The sequence below is a fragment of the Chrysemys picta genome, chromosome 6 (assembly GCF_011386835.1).
Source record: "Chrysemys picta bellii isolate R12L10 chromosome 6, ASM1138683v2, whole genome shotgun sequence".
Classification (NCBI taxonomy): Eukaryota; Metazoa; Chordata; order Testudines; family Emydidae; genus Chrysemys; species Chrysemys picta.
The window spans coordinates 60,249,080-60,255,079 of NC_088796.1; positions in this window are offsets into that span (position 1 = coordinate 60,249,080).

Genomic DNA, 6,000 nt, shown 5'->3' on the forward strand with positions numbered 1-6,000 from the left:
GTTGGACAAATTCTGGAAAAAAAAATCATGAAATCACTAATTCACCTCTGCTGGTATTCATGATCATAGCCCATGTTTGCTTTCCATGGACACTTGAATCAGAATTCTATTTAGTTACCAAAGCGAAGGTTAAGAGGTGACCTTAGTTAGTGACCTGATAGTGGAGAGCTCTTTGTTCTAGTGGGAAAGTACATAATGAGAGGCAATGGCTGGAAGCTGAAGCTAAACAAATTAAGAGTAGAAATAAGTTGCAAATTTAACATTTAGGGCAATTAACCATTGGAACAATTTACATGCACATGTGGTAGATTCTCCATCATTAGAAGACTCTAAATCAAGACTGCATATCATTCTAAGGGCAGGTCTACACTATAGGGCTTAGTCGACCTAAATTACGCGACTCCGGGTACGTGAATAATGTAGCTGGAGTCGACGTAACTTAGGTCGACCTTTTGAGGTGTCTACACCGTGCTGGATCAACAGGAGAAACTCTCCCGTCTACTTGCCTTACGCTTCTCATTCTGGTGGAGTACTGGAGTCAACGGGAGAGCGCTCTGCGGTTGATTTAGCAGGTCTTCACTAGGCCCATTAAAAATCAATCCCTGAAGGATCGATCACCACAGCGCCAATCCCCATTAAGTGTAGACATGCCCCAAGAGTTACTATACCTCAAATAGAAGTTATAGGCTTGATGCAGAAGTTACTGGGTGAGATTGTGGGGCCTGTATTATACAGGAGATCAGAGGACCATCATGTCTCTTTTTGAACTTAAAAATCTAAGAATTCAAGCTTGTACCTTGGTCTGGCTCTGACACATCTCCTTGCGAGACATCCAGCCATCAATTGAAATTTAACATGGCCTAATTGAGCTCTTGATCTTTCTCCCCAAGCCTTCCTCCCTCCCCTTTTCTCTGTTACCACAGATAATATCACTATCTTCCCAGTTGCTCAGACCCATATTCTGGGAGTTACTTTTGATTTGGCCCTCTCTCTGAACTCTCATCCATGGAATGTCACCACTCCTTCTTACATAATATAAGATTTAGCCTTTCCTCAGTCATCCAATAATGAATATTGACTACTGCAACCTGGCTTTGATGCTTTGCTGCCTATCAGTTAATTCAAAATGCTTCTGCTAAGATCATCATACTTGTCACCTCTTTTGTGTCATTTCATTGGCTCCCCCTTTGCCACACCACCAAGCACAACTGATTGTCTGCGCCTTGGTGACCTTCATGATTTAGCCCCACCCTACTTATCTGCTCTATTATTTCACTGTAATGTTTACCTATGACACTATTCAGCTAACAAACCCAGTGTTCATTGCATCTCCATCAAACACCTCTATGCTTCTTTCTCATGCCACCCCTTTAAGTGGGAAGAAGTGCCTGGAGTGGGGGGACACTACAAAGCCATTAGCTATCCTTAAAATTCCTCCTGGCTTGTTTGTCTCATTCATCATCTGTTACATCTTGTCACAGCCTAGATTGTGAGGTTTCTAGGCCAGGAATATTATTTTATATGAATGGTAGCACTTAGAGGCCACATGAAGATCAGGATCTCACTGTCCTAGTCACTGCACAGACACACAGTAAAAGACTCTCTGCCTTGAAAAGATCAGTCTCAATAAACAAGCCAAACAATGGAATTCTATTACATGACTATGACAAAGCAGTACTACTGGGGACTAACGAGGTGCTTTTTGGATTAGCAGTCTAAAGTTGTGGTAGAGATCCCTAAGTGATAAAAACAGTTGTCACAGACTCTGTATTCAAGCTGTCAGTACACAAACCGCACTTACTAGCAATCAAATATAACTTTAACCCAACAGCTAAGATAAATTTGAGGGTCTTGCACGTTGTTTGCAATTTCAAAATAAGGGTAAACAATCATCCCTATTTGGACTAATAAGTGCCAGAATTCTTTTATATGTGAGCCAGTAATATTTGTAGTAAGCAGGTCGTTCTGTAAAGAGGAACATGAGTTATCCGACTAGAATTCCATTTAATCCAGTTTGCTTGACAGTTGCTGTGATGGCATTCTCTACTCACCGCTGGGGTGCCTCCGGGGAATAGCTCCGCCCAATCTGATGTCCCTTCCCATCTCTTGCTTGTGCTACCCCTCTCATACAGTACTTACAGTAGTTTCCCCGAGAGCAGGATGCTCCTCTTCATGGCTTGGCCTTCCAGCCAGTTCACCATAGTTTTCCCTTTCTGAGGTATCAAGATCCCACTGGATGATTTGTCTCAGGCAGTATTTCATTCTATTGACCAGACTGTGCCCCTTCCCCAGTGGCTGGTAGGGGAAATCAGGCCCACCCACTACTCTGGGTTCCAGCCCAAGGTCTCAGACTCATAGACTTTAAGGTCAGAAGGGACCATCATGATTTTCTAGTCTGACCTCCTGCACAACGCAGGCCACAGAATCTCACCCAGCCACTCCTGTAACAAACCCCTAACCTATGTCTGAGCTATTGAAGTCTTCAAGGTGCAGAGAATCCTCCAGCAAGTGACCCGTACCCCATGCTGCAGAGGAAGGCGAAAAAAACCCAGGGTCTCTGCCAATCTGCCCTGGAGGAAAATTCCTTCCCGACCCCAAATATGGCGATCAGCTAAACCCTGAGCATGTAGGCAAGCCTCACCAGCCAGATACCCAGGAAAGAATTCTCTGTAGTAACTCAGATCCCACCCTCTCTAGTGTCCCTTCACCGGCCTTAGACTATTAGCGGTAAATATTCCCAAAGATCAATTAATTGCCAAAATTAGGCTATCCCATCATACCATCCCTTCCATAAACTTATCAAGCGTAGTCTTTAAGCCAGATATGTCTTTTGCCTCCACTGCTCCCCTTGAAAGGCTATTCCAGAACTTCACTCCTCGGATAGTTAGAAACCTTCATCTAATTTCAAGTCTAAACTTCCTGATAGCCAGTTTATATCCATTTGTTCTTGTGTCCACATTTGTACTACTGAGCTTAAATTATTCCTCTCCCTCCCTGGTATTTATCCCTCTGATATATTTATAGAGAGCAATCATATCTCCCCTCAGCCTTCTTTTGGTTAGGCTAAACAAGCCAAGGTCTTTGAGTCTCCTTTCATAAAACAGGTTTTCCATTCCTCAGATCATGCTAGTAGCCCTTCTCCGTACCTGTTCCAGTTTGAATTCATCCTTCTTAAACATGGGTGACCAGAACTGCACACAATATTCCAGATGAGATCTCACCAGTGCCTTGTATAGTGGTACTAACACCTCCTTATCTCTACTGGAAATACCTCGCCCGATGCATTCCAAGACCACATTAGCTTTTTTTCACAGCCATATCACATTGGCGGCTCATAGTTATCCTGTGATCAACCAATACTCCGAGTTCCTTCTCCTTCTCTGTTACTTCCAAGTGATGCGTCCCCAGTTTATAACAAAAATTCTTGTTATTAATCCCTAAATGCATGATCTTGCACTTTTCACTATTAAATTTCATCCTATTACTATTACTCCAGTTTACAAGGTCATCCAGATCTTCCTGTAGGACCTTATTATTAGCAGTCAAGATCTGCTCCATCCCAAACCTTGCTACTATTTCCCTGGGCTGCTTTCTGTTCTGTTGGTACCAGGCTTCTGCTCCATCACCCTTCTGGGCCAGGATCTCAGGGCTTCTGCTCTCCCCCTGGGTCTCCTCCTCTACCTCTCTAAGCCCAAAGAGTGACTGCAGGCCTCCACATTGCAGCCCTTTTCTGCTGCAAACTGCCTAGTTTTATACCAGCCTGTCTGGGCTCCATCTTATCAAGCTTAACGCTCCCTTCAGGTGTGGCCTATCAGGTTACTTGGCCCCTTCTGAGCCACATTAACCCTGTACAGGCTAGTGTGTGGTGAACACGCCACTGCACAGTTGCCAATACCAGATGCTTCAGAGGAAAATACAAGCAGCCCCATAATGGAATAACCTCCTCACAAAGTTAGTTGATTCCTAACTCACCATTAATAGTTTGTGGCCTAAAGTATGAGTCCTTACATTTTATAAATATTATTATCCTAGCTAATGTAACTTGTACTTTCCTGATGGAGCAGTTTTGCTGGAAAATGTTGATTTAACACAATCAAAACATTCCCTGGGAACATAGTGATTCTGTCAAATGTACTGACAGAAATCAAGCAGGCAGGTAGAAGTAGGTAGGTAGGATGGTTGGTTGGCCAGCTGCCTGGCTCCCCCCTACCCCTGAAGTTTAACTGGCAGGCTGCCTGGAATCCCTAGCTCTCCTGGACCCTGCCTGGTGGGCTGTGAGGTTGCCTAGGAGCCAAGCGACCTGCCCAACCAGCCAGGAGGGCAGCCCAGCAGACAGGCTCTGGGGGAACTGTAGATCTCAGGGAACCAAGGATCTTGGACACCCACCAGGGTGGGAACCAGCCAACCATCCTGCCTGACTACCAACTTGGTTTCCACTGAAAGTTTTGACCAATCTTTAAAGAGTTCTGGACTGTACATACATTCATTATGCATCCATTTAACTTCCATGTCTGCTCATCATCCACTGATTCAAGATCTTACTGTTTTTTCCCATTCATCAATGGTCAAGTTTCTCAAAGGGCTTCTCTGAATTATTCCCACCAATTCAAGAACCCACTCTGTTCTGGGATCTCAATATCAGTAATAGGTCCCCTCCATTTTAGCCACTACATGTTCTTTGCTACATCTCTCCATAAAGACATAGTAATAACCTCAGCTTGCAGAGTGAGTGTACTGCAGGTTCTTATGGTAGCTCCACCAAACACCCTCTCTTTCATAGAGGTAAGTTTACATTTAGGTCACACCCTAAGTTTCTTCCAAAGCTGGTCTCAGACTTTTACTTGAACTAATCCATATATTTACCAGTCCCCGCCCGCTCCTTCCCACACTCCCTTCTTCTAGGGAGAGGCCACTTTACAGACTTGGGATGTTCTTCAGACCCTATCTTTTTACTTACATAAAAACCAAAATCCTTTAGAGTTTCTCCTAGGTTTTTTGTTGCTTTTACTGAAATATCGAAGGGTCAGGCAATTTTAATTCAAAGGTTATCTAAGCGGGTCTCGGTGTTTTAACCTGTGTTAGTTTAGAACCCAAAGAGCAGATTAAAGCACACTCCATGAGAGCACAACCAGTTTCTGTGGCTTCTTTTAGAAGCATCTCCACAGCTGACATATGGAAGGAAGCTATGTAGAGGACCATACATATGTTTAATAAGCATTATTCCATCACAGAAGCATCTTGATCCAATGCTCAACTTGGCAAAGCTATGCTGCAGTCAGTCTCCACCTCTGTTTTTTGCCTGCTGCTTGCAAGTCACCAGAGGTGGAATACACAGAGAAGCACTCAAAGAAGAAAGGGAAGTTACTTATCTGTACAATAACTGGAGCTCTTCCAGATGTGTTCTCTCTATGTATTCCACAACCTACCCTACTTTCCCCACAACTACAGACTAACACCATTTAGAGTCTGTATTAGCAAAGAAACTGAGGGTTGGTTGGTCTCTGTCCCCTTTACGCCCTTAGGTAGGTGAGTTTGAAAGGCACAGGTGTGGCCCAATGGGTGCTGTTGCCCAAAAAATTCCAATCTCAAGCACACATGCCTCAGATTTTAACTCCATAAAGACAACACATCAGAAAGAACTCCAGATACTGTACAGGGAAACAACTTCCTTTTCTGGTATATCAAATTAAATTTTCTAGTAGCCTTATGAAAAATGACTGTCTGTATAGCCCTGGTGTGCACCTCACATGCTTTAAAAATGATAGTAGCACTTCAACTACATAGCTGCACTCAAGACTTATTAAATGCATTTATCAAGCATGTATCAAGCTATGTATCAAGCATTTCTACTTGGCCAGAGTCCTACAGCAAAATGTTATCACCGTATTTGTTCTTCAATAGTAAAAGCATGAAACTGAGGATCATTCTCAAGGCACATACACACATCTTTTGAGCTATTAAAGCTCATCCATTGAATAATTCCATTTTAAAAATCAATAA